Below are 14,857 nucleotides of genomic sequence, written 5' to 3'. Positions count from 1 at the left end.
ATTTGTCCAAACGATTCCCAAACGATCGCAATAATAAAAAATAAGAAATATCAAATTTGTCTGCTAAGTATACGGAGGTGCAATCGGCAACGGAGAAAAGGAAATAAGAATTTGATCAATACACGTAAAAACTAACACAAAATTATTTTTCTACATAGCATCCACTAATGTTTATATATTTTTGCCACCGCACTGGCAGTTTTTTTATCCGTGCTTCATAAAAAGTAGTAGGACGAGTACGAAGTCAATTGCGCACGAAGTTTTCCACTTCATCGTCATTAGAAAACTTTACTCCCGTTAAGGCTTTTTTAAGAGATCCAAACAAATCCATCATATGTGAGAATGCACATCAAAAATGCGTCTCCTTCTATTGCATGGTGATCCAAAAGACTTTGAGAGATTTCGGCCTTTATGGCTTTCTGATCTGCATTCGAAATTCGAGGCACCCATCGTGCAGTGATTTTTCGAAATCGTAACTCATTCTCAATGATTGTTTGCACACTTCTATAAATATCCCTTAGGAGATGCCAACTCCTAGAGGATGCGTCCCTCAAGTGGCGGATGAGGGAATGCTCACACCGTCTTAACAGTCAGGAGAGTAGATGCGAAATTAAATAGTATCCGCGGACTAAATGGCAACCAGAATACTATGCATGGATGATAATAAAGGAAATGACCTTATGGTGCAGGGACTCGGAACCCCAGTACCCGTCGGTGAGGAAAGTGGGCGAGCGGGCTCTCCCCGACGGTCAGCAAACGATTACTCAGCGTCCCCAGTGGGAAACCAAGCTGGCGAACGCGGTAAAGCAACTGGTCTATCAGACCCTGAGTGGAAAGACTCTCACGGAAGCAGAGTGGATAGCAAATCTAATAAACCGACTACTGCAATCAACAAATCCGACAATGACAACAAACATAAAATGGTTCAAACTATCCTATTCAAGAATCTACAAGTATTAAGACCCAGATCTAACTCATGCAGCGAATCTTCTCAAACCAATAGTGTCTTAGAAACATTGAGAGTAGAAAATTTAACCCATCCCGACGCCGTAACAAGGAAGGCGAACTCCACTCCTGAATGGCAAACAAGCTCTCGCAAAAGAAACAGAACCAGTCCAGACGACTCCTCTCGTAAACAAGCTAAAACAGGGTACTGGCTAAATCCCGTTCAGCATGAGCCAACCATTCCTATTCAAAATCCATTCGAAACATTGCAACATGATGATCTTGTAAATCAAGGAAACGAAGGAAATATTAAAGCTCCAAAGTCTCCACCTATATTTGTGGTAGGAGTAGGGAATATAAATCCCCTAACTGCGCTTTTAAACTCTATAGCAAACAATAACTATCAACTTAAAATACTAAACGACGACCACGTTAAAATACAAGCTCTAACATCTGCTTCTTTCTCAGCTAGTAAGACACTTAGAGGAAAAAAACACAGAGTTTCATGCCTATAAACCGAAGTCAGAGAGGAACTTCAGAGTGGTAGTCAAAAATCTGCACTATTCAACAAACAACAAAGAAATAGAAGAAGGAATTGACAGCCACGGGCATCATGTGGTTATTGTCTGGAACATAAAAAACAGATTCAAAAAACCGCTACAAATGTTTATGGTAGATCTAAAACCTGCCCCCAATAACAGTGACATCTATAAGATAAATTTCCTTCTTCAGTGTGGAGTAAAAATTGAGGCTGCTAGCCATAAAAGGCAAATTCCCCAATGTACAAATTATCAAAGGTACGGACACACCAAGTTTTATTGCCATCGCAGCTCTAAATGTGTTAAATGTGCGGACACCCACCACACTAGTAATTGCGCTAGAAAAGATAAATCCAAGGATGTGAAATGTGTTCTTTGTGAGAGAAATCACCCCGCAAATTACAAAGGTTGCACCGTATATAAAGATCTTCAAAAATATCACTTTCCTAGTATCCGAAAGAAAACATTGCCAACCAAACCACATGCTGTAGCCTCACTCAGTAACCCCACTATTCAGGATAAGATTCCCTACTCCCAAGCGGCTCGAACCAGCAATTCCAACCTGCAGGCTACCGCGAACCCAAGTTACACTGAGAACTCAGTAAACAACAATTCTGATATAGAAACCTAAAAAGTATGATGAAGGATTTGATGGACAAAATGGGAACAATGCTCAACCTGTTATCCGCCCTTGTAACTAAGATCCCACAATGGCCACCAAATTCAAAATAGTAATTTGGAACGCCAATGGGCTGCCAAACCACAGCCTTGAACTGAAAACATTCCTCTCAACACACAACATAGATATAGCACTTATATCAGAAACTCATCTCACTGCAAGATGTCATATCAACATCCACTGGAGAGCCTACCTACTGGTCAACAAATAGATGCAAAACACCAGACGTGATAAATTTCGCTATAGTAAGGAGGATCCCAAGGACTAAAATCCTGGCAGAATCTTGCATCTAGCTATCATCTGATCACTCTCCCATAATATTGTTTATTGCTAACAAGATTTTATCCAAAGAAAGGGAATATGTCCTGCACAATAGAGCAACAGACTGGGACAAATACAAAAATATAGTAACATCTTCAATCAAGACAGACATTAGACTTAAGTCAGATGAAGATGTAATTGCAGCGGTTGAACACTTCAACAACTGGATCCAAAACGCCGCTTGGAACACCACCCCAGCTCCTTCTTCTTTCACCTCCAATCAAATAAACGCTGATATTCCACTATCCATCAGGGATTTAATCGCCAAGAAAAGGAAAATTAGAAAGCAATGGCAAATCTCCAGATCGCCAGAAATAAAAAACAAGCTCAACAGAGCCGTCAAACTCTTAAAAAAAGAACTTTAGGAAAATAGAGAGAACTGCGTGCAAAAATACCTATCTAACCTTGATGGAAGCCCAGCCTCAGACTATTCCTTATGGAAAGCTACAAAAAAACTTAAGAAACCCCAACTCACTAATCCTCCAATCAGAACAGCTAAAGACTGCTGGGCTAGAAGCAACAGTGAAAAAGCCGAGGCATTTGCATGCCATGTGGAAGAAGTTTTCACGGAAAACCAAAGAATTATAACGGAAGAACAGGACCTTTATATCAGGAAGGTGCTTGCAGCCATTCCCCGAAACGAACCCCTAATAGAACCCTTTACCAAGAGTCTTATCAAAAATCTAGTGACCAAAAATTTAAATTTCAAGAAAGCCTCTGGATATGATTTAAAAGAATTACAGGGACGCAACGACAAAACGTTAAAATGGCAGCCCAAATTTTTTCAAATAAAAATGCGTTAGCTATCAAATGGTGTGGAGAAAATGGACTTTTAGTTCCTAAACAATGAAAACACACCTATGAAATGTTGAAACTATTCAATGATTGGTTTGATATTTTTAATAGCAAACAAATATGGAAAATGCAGTGAATCATATGCTTATGGCATAAATATAGAACAACAAAATAAAATTATTAATAACATGAGTGAATTCATTGAGAAAATGCGAGTTGGCAAAAAAACAAGTTTAATGCAATTCCAGAAGGGAATTTTATTATGCAATAGATCATTGCTAGAAATGTTTGCACATATTACATATAAATTTAAGAAGCCTACATTTATGGAATCACGGATTACATAGTACATATATAACAATTTATTCGGAATAACTCCCTTTCAGTCATGAAATACTAAAACTCGATAATTTCCAAATTAACTACCAGACTTGAAACAAATTTAACAAGTAATTCCATAAATTAATATTCATAAGTATTAATATAGCTTTTTCATATTATCCTATAGCTTTTTCATATTATACTACAGATCTAATATTGTAAAACTATCCGAGATGAAAGGAAAGCGTATAGAAGATGTATCCGAGACACCTGATACGGCGAGCGATAAATAACAGATGTATAGATCCGCGGCAGCTCTGTGTGATCCGCGACATAGACGCCGAGACAAAACAATCGATAAAGATATTTACCACTAATCGATAGGCAACTCTTAGAAATAGTTTCATCATAGATTTCCGTAGAAGACCTTCATCTTAATGAATTTCTAGAACACAAACTAAATTCCCAGAACGATCTGCACACGGCCCGCAACACTTTTGATTCTCAATGGTATATAAGCTGCAGATTTTTACCCTCAGCAGCAGTTCAGCAGATCATCTCAATTCGTAACCGTGTTTCTATCATTTTTGTTAAGAAATTTAATTTGTGTGCAAGGATAACTGTAAATTGGATTAGTTGTATTGACTTAAACTGCGCGCTATTAAAAGAACTGCCGTAGAAATGTGAACGACAGGTGGCGAAAGTGAAAAGACTCGTCAATAAATATATTAAAATCTAACAATTTTCATTATACTGTCAGTCTCGCGTTAGATTCATATCAAGTTGTATAAAGTCCGGAATAAAAGACTTTAAGCATATACCTGCGTAGATCAATCAAACTTATCTCACGACCGAGGTCCTTGCAGACGAGAAAGACAGGCTTAAAACGAGTACAAAGGCCATTGAGCTAAAGAAGGATTCCTTGCTGCAATACGGTAAGTACCTGCCGTTATTAACACCCCTTATATTGTATTATCAAACAAAGGAAGTTCTATTTCAGAATCTACAATTGACTGACAGCCCATTAACTTTATTCCAAATTATTATCTCAATTCCTATTCCATCGTTGTCCAGCACAAGAATGCTTTAACGACATTCTTACATCCTTTTAAGAATAAAAGAAACCACTCCCAGACAGCACAAAACATCCTCAGGATCATCCTAAATATGTCCAGGATGGAATATAATTTAGAACTCTTAAGTATTATAATAAATATTAATGTCCTATAAATGTCCACTGGATGCCTGTAGGAAATCTGCTCTGTCTATTATATCGGATGTCCTTTGGATTTCCAGATTTAATTGTTAACATTAATTTCGTTTAATATTAATAATTGAATTTGATGCGCACATTTTCATATATCCAAAATTATTATTTATTTAATATTTTATGAGAAATGTTACTGTGCAAGAAACATTTTTTCTATAACACAATTTCTCACATGATACGCAAATATGCCGTGGTGTATCTGCTGAACGTTTCATCAAAGCCTTAAAGGCTTCACGATATTTAGAAATAATATCATCATCACTCAAAAATATATCTATCTGTTGATGTTTATACATATCTGCTTTTCCTTGTGCAGAACTTACAATTTCATTTAACATGTTCAAATCAGCATGAGTTAATGCCTTATCAAAACCTTTATTAAATGCGAACGCATTAATCTATGATTATATTTTACTTTCTCGGGTTTAATATTAAATAACAATGAAATTGCAAAGGCTATTGCGAAAACACCACAATCGTTACCGTTTGGTTGATGTTGTACAGTTGGAAACTTGATAGAGTACTTTTCAAATTTATATGTTGGGAACAATTTTTTCAAAAATTCTTCATGATGCTTATGTAATTTTTTGGAATTTAACGAATCATAAATAAATATATTCTTTGTGTTATAATAACTGCATACCCAATGTCCATCATATAAACTTGACGAACTATGCAATATTTGTATATGTTTTTTATCTTCTGGCATAGCCTGAATCGTATTAGGACATTGTATTCGCCATGTTTCAACAGGTCTATAATCTGAACAATTTTGTAAAAGTTGGTTGAAATGTTCCATGTGCATATCAGTTAACCATTCGCCTCGAATAATTATATCTTTGTCTCTAAGCGACAGAATTATATGTTTATTTACAGACATTCTGTAGTATATATATACTTGGCGCGAGACACTACCGTGTCTCTTGATATATATATATATATATATATAGTATATATATCATTTTGAAAATTATGTGAATAAAATTGCGGATGCAAAATTTTTTAGGATCGATGTTAATTTTTTTTCCATCGCTTTTTCTTTCTTTGAAAGGATTACTTTTTAATTCTATGAAAGATAAACCCATTTTGATACAAAAGATTTATCAACAAAATAAATATATTTCATTAAAGTTTATATAAACTGGCTCAATTTGTATTGTTTGATCAAATTAAATTAGTTGACAAAGGTGTAAATTTTAATAAAATATATATATATATATATATATATATATATATATATATATATAATTGTGTTATGTTATACAACAGCTCTTTATAAGCGCACAGCAGCTCTATATTGGCGCACAGCAAACGTTTTTGTAGGCGCACAGCAGCTCTAAATCGGCGCACAGCAATCGTTTTTATAGGCGCACAGCAACCGTTTTTGTAGGCGCACAGCAACCGTTTTTGTAGGCGCACAGCAGCTCTGTGTCGGCTCACAGCAACCGTTTTTGTAGGCGCACAGCAACCGTTTTTGTAGGCGCACAGCAGCTCTGTGTCGGCGCACAGCAACCGTTTTTGTAGGCGCACAGCAGCTCTGTATCGGCGCACAGCAACCGTTTTTGTAGGCGCACAGCAGCTCTGTATCGGCGCACAGCAACCGTTTCTTGTAGGCGCACAGCAGCCTTATGAAATTTTTAAAATTAAAATTATTTCACTTACCTTATTAATTATCGCTTACCCAGCCGAATAGCCACTAATCAATCTTCGAATTTAGTCTTGGATAATCCTATGCAAAAACTTATTTTAAAGGGAAAAGTATATTTGAAAATAAAATATTTAAAATGTATATTTTTTAAAATTGTGAATATATATTTTTAAATAAATAATTTTCTGAAGTTATTTTGAGCTACATAAAATAATTCTTGGATATATACAGAGTATCTTAAAGCATTCTAAACAATGCTCGTGAGGAGGCAGAACGGATCGAAATGAACAAAAAAGTCCCATACCATTTTGCGATTTTCGTAATAATTATTGAGAAACGCAATAAAAAGGGATAACCCATTGATATGTGGTTGCTAGGACGGTAGAATCCATTGCTATGTACCACTCGTACATAACCGTTGTCATTTGTACAGTGTTCCTTTCAAAATTTCGTCGCGCGCCTAGCGATCGCAAATTTTTGGGTTGTCTCTGGGCTCTTTTCTCGGCACGCGCTTATACTCACGCGAATTGGTCGATCTTTTTTAATTAATTTCTTAATAATATTACAAAAATTGCAAAATGGTATAGGACTTTTTTGTTCATCTTGATCCGTTCTGCCTCCTCACGAACGTTGTTTAAGATGCTTTGGGACATCCTGTATAAGTAAACTAAAGAATGTTATTAAAACTTTTAAAACATTTTAAAATCGTATTTTGACTTTTATATACCTTTTTTGGAAACTACCGTATGTGTGTGCGTGTGTTTGTGTGATTCGATACTTATCTTTTTTAATCTATTTAAAAATAAATATCAAAGAAAGACATATTTCATAACATCGATCAAAATATAGCCAAACATAACATATGAAACAGAAAGGGAAATACACTCGAATTTCCTGAAAAGCACTATCATTCAAAAAAATTGCTTCAGATAAAAGTTACTTGATTTCGAAGGAACTTCATAGGACAATTCAACTTCAGGACAATTTCGTTAAATTATTCTTTTTTCTATTTAAAATTTCCACAAACTTTTCAAATAGAACCATATGTTTTTTTAGTTAAGGAGAATGGATACTTTCGAACCACGATTTCTCAAGAACGAATACAGATATCAAAGATTTTTTTTTAATTGTTTGTTATTAATTTCTCTATGAACTAAACCTAAATTTTTCTAAGAAAATCTATTTTGTCATTGTTAAAAAAATCTGTTTTTTTGTCGCCATTTGATCAATAAATTTGTTTGTTTCTGCTTCAAAGATTCAACCAATAAAAGAATAATTTAAGAAAAGAATGCCGTTAGTCGCATCTCGAAATTTTATGTGTAGGCTGTTGAATGGCAAAATAATTTATCATCAGAAAATGATTATTTTATTAATTGAGATAATTTATTTGTAATTATTTATAATAACTATTTAAACTGTTTTAATTTAATAATAATGTAATTTTAACATTTGAAATTTTTCTTTCTTTTTCTTACTCTTCTTTTTTAATTGCACTAGCAAATCGATAATTTAACTGAAATTAAAATATATATATAAAGAGAGCACTTAATTTTATAACCGAAATTATTTCTATTATGCATGCAATTTTAAACAAAAGTTTCACAACTTTAGGGAGGAAATATGATGCATGTAAGATTCTTTATAGCATGCCTTTTTTAATAGTATTTTAACATTATTTCTTTAAATAGAATTATATATTGTTTTGTACATAAATCAACTCTATTATTTTATGTATAAAATACGTATAAAAATATTAGAGTGGATGAACTCTCAAAAAAATGTTGCAAGCGATTTATCATACCTACCTTTTTGCAGGTTCAAAAATATCCACTCCCCTTAACTATTTGAGAAATATGTTTATATGTATCAATCATTCATTAAGAATATGTTTCTAAAATTGCATTAATACAGATGGTCAACAATTTGAACATCTTAAATAATTAATAAACAATAATTTTCTTCCTTGTAATGTAAAAATATAGTACCCTATACATATAACAGGAGGAGAGGAATATTTTGCATATTTTCTATTTATTATATATGATTATTTGGTAATATTATATATATACATATATATACATATATATAAGGTGTCCCACCAAAAGTGGCCACCCCCTTTTATGTTTTAAACTGAAAGAGATAGACATAACAAACATAAAATTAAATGGTTCAAACTGAACTCTATTGTGAGCATAGTGGTTGTTTCCAAAAACTATCTGTGTTAACGAACGGAGAGGTATGCATAATTTTCTTATAATAATGTGGATATTTCGATATTATTAAAATTGTAGCGCTGTTTAATACGAATACAACGATGTATGATATAATGTAAATATTGTACATATTATATGAGTTTTATCGACTTGAAATATCGCGGGCGACGTCTACTTTTTCACTTTCTGCCTTGCGTTATGGCCAACTTCTGACTCGTGCATTACAGATTGACTTGATTGATATATCATGTTATCATTTGATCATAATACTTAATCCGAAGTTGGCCATATCGCAGGGCCGAAAATGAAAAGATAGACGTCATCCACGATATTTTAAGTTGATAAAACTCGTATAACATGTAAAATATTTACATTATATCATACATCACTGTATTCGTGTCAAATAGCGCTACAATCTTCTTCGTGTCAAAAATTCACATTATTATAAAAAAAAATTATGCATACCTCTCCGTTCGTTAACACAGATAGTTTTTGGAAGCAACTACTTTGCTCACAATAAAATTTACTTTGAACCATTTAATTTGATATATTTATTATGGTCTATCTCTTTTTGTTTAAAAGATAAAAAGAGGTAGCCACTTTTGGTGGGACACCCTGTATATATATATATTACCAAATAATCTGATAATTTTATAAATTTTATAAATTATATATAAACTTTTTAATAATTGATACACTTAAATATCTTCGCGTGAAAATAGTTATACAAAAAATATAGTTAAAAAATTGTTTAATTTTGAGGGAACTTTCTATAATCAAAATAATTTTTTAAAATTATTCTTTTTACTATTTAAAATCTTATTTAAATCAATTCTCTTTATCATGTACACATTTCTCTTTATCATCTACACATAAAAAAATCAAAACAATTATATGAAAATATTGAAGTAAAATTCATTTAAAAAAATAATTATTTTACAAGATTTATACCACAATTATGTGTAGAATGATGAAAAGATCCACTTATTTCATTTAAAAGAATAAAGCTTGGAAAGGTCCACTTTGAAAAATATTGTGCTGCTACATACAGAATATTCCCCTCGAAATCTTTATATACCTGGAAAAGAATCGTGTTGATTATAGAAAATATATTCGAAACCAAATAATTCTTTTTTATCTAACATTTGTTTTATTAATAATGTTTTGAAAGATATTCAAAAGTATTGATAAAAATAACATGATTTTAAAATATTATATGTCATAATTATCATTTATATATTGTTACATTACTAGCTTAACGAAATGTATATATTTCTATATTATTTTGAAAAGATCTATAAAATCAGATAAAAAAGAGAAATTAGAAAACAATAGATAATATCATGTATTTCAAATATAATAAAAATAAAATTATCATTACCATAATATTCATAATCATCCGTTCAAACTCAATTTTCTGATTATAAAAAAATGTTAGTTGATAGTATATAATTTATAATAATTTTCTATTATAGTCAATATAAGAAAGTACCATATACCCAGCAAACACAAAGTAACAGTAACATAACATTAATGTTATAATTTCCCACTCAACAATGTAACTGTTACGTACAAGGCATGTTATATTGCAGTTACGTTGTTGAGTGGGAAATTATAATATTGATGTTATGTTACTGTTACTGTTACTTTGTGTTTGCTGGGTAGTATCAAATAATATCACAATAGAGTATCAGATCAATAATAAAAATATAACATTGCAAAAAGAAAAAATATATAACTTACCTTAATAATCACTTTGCTTTAACTTTGCTTTCTGAGCAAAAATAATCAAAGATCCTAAAATAGAAAAAATAATATTGCTTATTTTAATAATCATGTTAACTCAACTTCCTGAAGATTCTATTAAAAACTTTTATAGATCGTTATCTGTACACGGCTACCGATAGCTGTAGGTTCTGTAAATGTCGCATATTTATATATTTATATATTATATTTTCACATATCAAAAATATGCGCAACGATACTTATAAAACGTACGGATATCGGTAACCATATAGAATAGCGTCCTTAATTTACATAAGAATATATGTATATTAAGCATACTTTAATATGAATCTTTTTCTTGAAATTTTTCTTCTTTTTTCTTTTTTTCTTCTTTTTTAGCAACCGTTTCTTGTTCACACGATTTCACATATAATCAATGAAACGATTATTTAACGATTAACGTTTATAAACGTTTAACGATTATTTGATCGACATATTAGGTTATAATGTAAATTACTGACCCTGCGCAGAGATCCTAACAAACATATAATCAATAATTCCGATGGTAAATATATCGATTATCCCGATGGTAAATCGTGAATTTATGAAATCATCCTTGTAAATCTTCAATTACGAACTGCATTATCGACTTTATAAGTATAATGACATTACATGTGGATTACAGTCGATAAATTAGTGCCACCGAATAAAATAATTTCGGTGGCGCTGCAAAGAAATTATTAAACAAAGGACGTAATCATTCTCTTGATGATGTAATATATTTCGTGTCATCGTGTCATAAAAGCATATCGAAGTTCTCACTTTATAGATAAATTATACAAGATTTATATCACAAGTGCTATGTCAAAAGTGAATAGAGAAAAAAACAATAAGCCAGAAGATGTAAGTATATATTCATTCGCAAAAGCTCTTCCGGCACAAGCAGAAGCTGAAAAGACTTCGCTGATTTCTCCAGAAGTGGAAAAACATGATTTGCAACATAAATATATTTATTTAAATTTAAAAATAAACAAACAAACTTGTACAAATATTTCTTTTCTTAACAGAGAAAACTGCAGTTGTAAAGGAAAGACCAGCTCGTTGGAAAAGGGCAGGCAGAGGACGGTATCCATCTCGAGGTCGCGGATGGGGCAGGGGACGATCATCATCAATTATTAATATAAAAATGTAGTAAGATCGCATATTTCAATTCTATATCAATTATTTAACATAAATTAAAGAAGAATATTAATATTATTATTAATCTATTACAGAAGACAACTACAACGGATAATATTACATAGAGATAGAGACTGATTAGAAGATTAAAGATGGAGCAGCAGGCATTCTCTACCTCATCAGATATTTTATAATACATATAAGTATATATGTTAAGAAAACAATGCACATTAATATGTATTTAGAAAGAAACTGTAGTGCTATGAATATATAGCACTACAGATTCTCTCTAATTTGTCTTTCTTTCGCTATTTTATTTTTATTAATGAAATATTATTTTATCAATATATTGGATTGTTTTTTTTTCAGATAATTATTTAATAATAAAATAGTGCATATTGTAATTTTTTTAACATAGATACTTTTTTTCTTGATAATATGTGATTCATATATATCAATATATTTATAATAGATTATTTTATAGTATATTCGTAGCATATAAATTACTTTTTTTCTTACTAGTTTCTTTATAAGAAATATATAATATATAAATTTTGCTTTAGATATATAAAATTATAGTATATTCGTAGCATAGATTACTTTTTTTCTTACTAGTTTCTTTATAAAATATATATAATATATATTTTAGATATATATAATCTATAAAATTTGCTTTATTTTGCGTTCTTGATGTGGTCTCTCTTCAAGTGATTATAAAATTTCTTCATGTGATTATAAAATAAGACTTATTTTTTTAACAATATTATTTATCTTCATGTGATTATAAAATAAGGCTTTCATTTTTTCAACCATATTATTTATCTGTGATTATAAAATAAGATTTTGACTTTTGTTACAATTATATTATTTATATATTAAAATAATTAAATATAGAATAAAACTGAAATATACGATTTCACATACGATCACATTTTTATATTAATAATTTCCACTATATACCATTTGCGACTCCGAAATGTATATCATCCTCTGTGCATTTCTAACAGATTGATCTTCCTTTTACAATAAAAATCTCTATTTATTATTTATTTATAAATATATATTTTAATTATATATTTTAAATATATATTTCAATCATATTTATGTTGCAAATCTTATTTTTGCATTTCCGGTGAAGGAGTTAGCAAAACCTCTTCAGCTTGAGATTTAGTTATTTAATTGTCGCAATAGCAGCCACCGATTATTTCTACATTTCAATCAATATTGTATTTTTTCGCGCAAGATCTAAACTAAATTAAAATATATTACTATATGCTTGTGCTATGCTATAAATTATCTGACTAATCTGTCTTGTCTGAGAATTATATAAAGCTTGCAAAGAGCAACTAACAGGAAATTAAAAATATAATTATTTTCTATCGGTTCAATTTCTGATGCAATCTCAACATAGGGAATTCAGATATTGGATTGTTTAGAAAATATTACACGGCTCAAACCCGAAAGCTAAATCTAATATTCATGTAGACTACGAAAGTCTTAAATATCAAAGAACGTAAACTATTTTCAGTATTACATTTTCAGTACTGGTAATAAATAACAGGACGCAATTTTCAGAATTTGCTTCATGCAAACGGTAAAGAATGGCATTTCAGCAAGTTATTCTGTAATTTAATTTAACGCATATATTGTAATTATAATATATTTGGTTACGAGTCTTGTAATACATGCATTATAATTATAGCGCATACCTTGAAAGTAAAGAATAAGTCTGCGGAAGTAAATAATACTAGGTTTTTATAGCTATTTTTCTAGAATAATTTTTATATTGTATTATAAATGTTTTTTTTCTTTAGGAGTTCCGAAAAGAATTTACACTGGATCTAGAACAAGAGAATACAGTATTGAAAGCAGAAATAGCAGAGATGCAGAAGCAATTGACAGCGGCCATGGCAACAATAAAACAGCAGCAGCAGCCGTCTCATCTTCTGCAAACAGCACCGACTCCTTCTGCAAAAGCTCTTCCGGCACAAGCAGAAGCTGAAAAGATTTCGCTGATTTCTCCAGAAGTGTACGAAAGTCTTAAATATCAAAGAACGTAAACTATTTTCAGTATTACATTTTCAGTACTGGTAATAAATAACAGGACGCAATTTTCAGAATTTGCTTCCTGAAACGTACGAAAAATATCCCTAACATATCCCATAGAAATTCTTAGGATGTTCCACAGTATCTCCCTGGATTCTCTAGAGACTAGTATTCGGCTATCATTTACTTTTCCTCAGGACATCCAGAGGAGATCCGAGAATTAAAATAGGATATCCTCAGGATATCCTACATGTATGTCCTGGATGCTCTTTGGACGTCCTAAGGACATCCTTGTGCTGTCTGGGCTGTCAAGCACTGGCATGTCGCTGACAGTTTCCTAATCAGTCAACTTTAATAATCCACAATCATAAATTTATCTTCCTGCAATCATTTGAAACATTCCTCTTATTATTATTATATCAATACTAGACAAATTTTGATTTTGCTTAGAATTTATACTGCTGTTGTCACTCGGATGTGGTCCAACTCTTGAAACTCTGTTGCCGAGGATTATTGCCCCAGTGATACTCTATCCTTTCTCCTTGAATTTCATCGTAGTTGAGCATATGGTATGCCCTCGACTACACCCTCTCATCATTACCCTGTATTATTCCATTGTCAGTCGAGCACATTATACCCTTGGCTGACGCTTTCCTTTACCATACATCTTTTCTTTTGATTAGAATTTAGGGTTGTATGAAATAAAAGATCTAGTATTGATATTAATCAAAGACCTTTATCCACAGTTAACAATACATTCCCTCCATCAACTGAATCAATTCCATTGATAATTTTTCTTACTTTTTTTCCTCTATTATAATACTAACTCCCACTATATTACATGTAATATTATATATTAAGTTTTATTAATCTAAGATTCTTTTCTCAAATCGTTAGTAAGCCCTTTGCAAATGGTTAATCCTAAATACACGTGTGCTCGCCGGAAAAGACGGAAACATAGAGCCGGTATTAAGGTGCAAATCCATGCAGCGGAATAGCGTAACGCGGAACGAGAGCGGAACCAATCACTAGAGTTTCACAGCTTTTTTCTGTTTTTAGTAGTTTCCAGCGGAATAGGTTTCACAGATTGTGTAATGTACATATATATCTATACATATACACATGGTAGTAAAAGCTAACTTCAAAATTCTCCTTTATCTCTCAAAAATGAGTAAT

At 31.6% G+C, this 14,857-nt stretch overlaps 1 long non-coding RNA gene across 1 annotated transcript; it reads right to left on the bottom strand.

Annotated features, from left to right (window-relative positions):
* Positions 1-9,645: 9,645 nt before the first annotated feature.
* Positions 9,646-10,854, bottom strand: LOC115243279. Its single transcript, XR_003885214.1, has 3 exons — positions 10,796-10,854; positions 10,475-10,528; positions 9,646-9,809 (listed from the first exon to the last, which is right to left on the bottom strand). It is a non-coding gene; the product is annotated as an uncharacterized LOC115243279 (long non-coding RNA).
* Positions 10,855-14,857: the final 4,003 nt, after the last annotated feature.

This window comes from Formica exsecta, unplaced genomic scaffold, assembly GCF_003651465.1.
Source record: "Formica exsecta isolate Colony F162 unplaced genomic scaffold, ASM365146v1 scaffold712, whole genome shotgun sequence".
NCBI classification, from domain to species: Eukaryota; Metazoa; Arthropoda; class Insecta; order Hymenoptera; family Formicidae; genus Formica; species Formica exsecta.
This window is presented reverse-complemented; position numbering and strand designations above follow the sequence as displayed.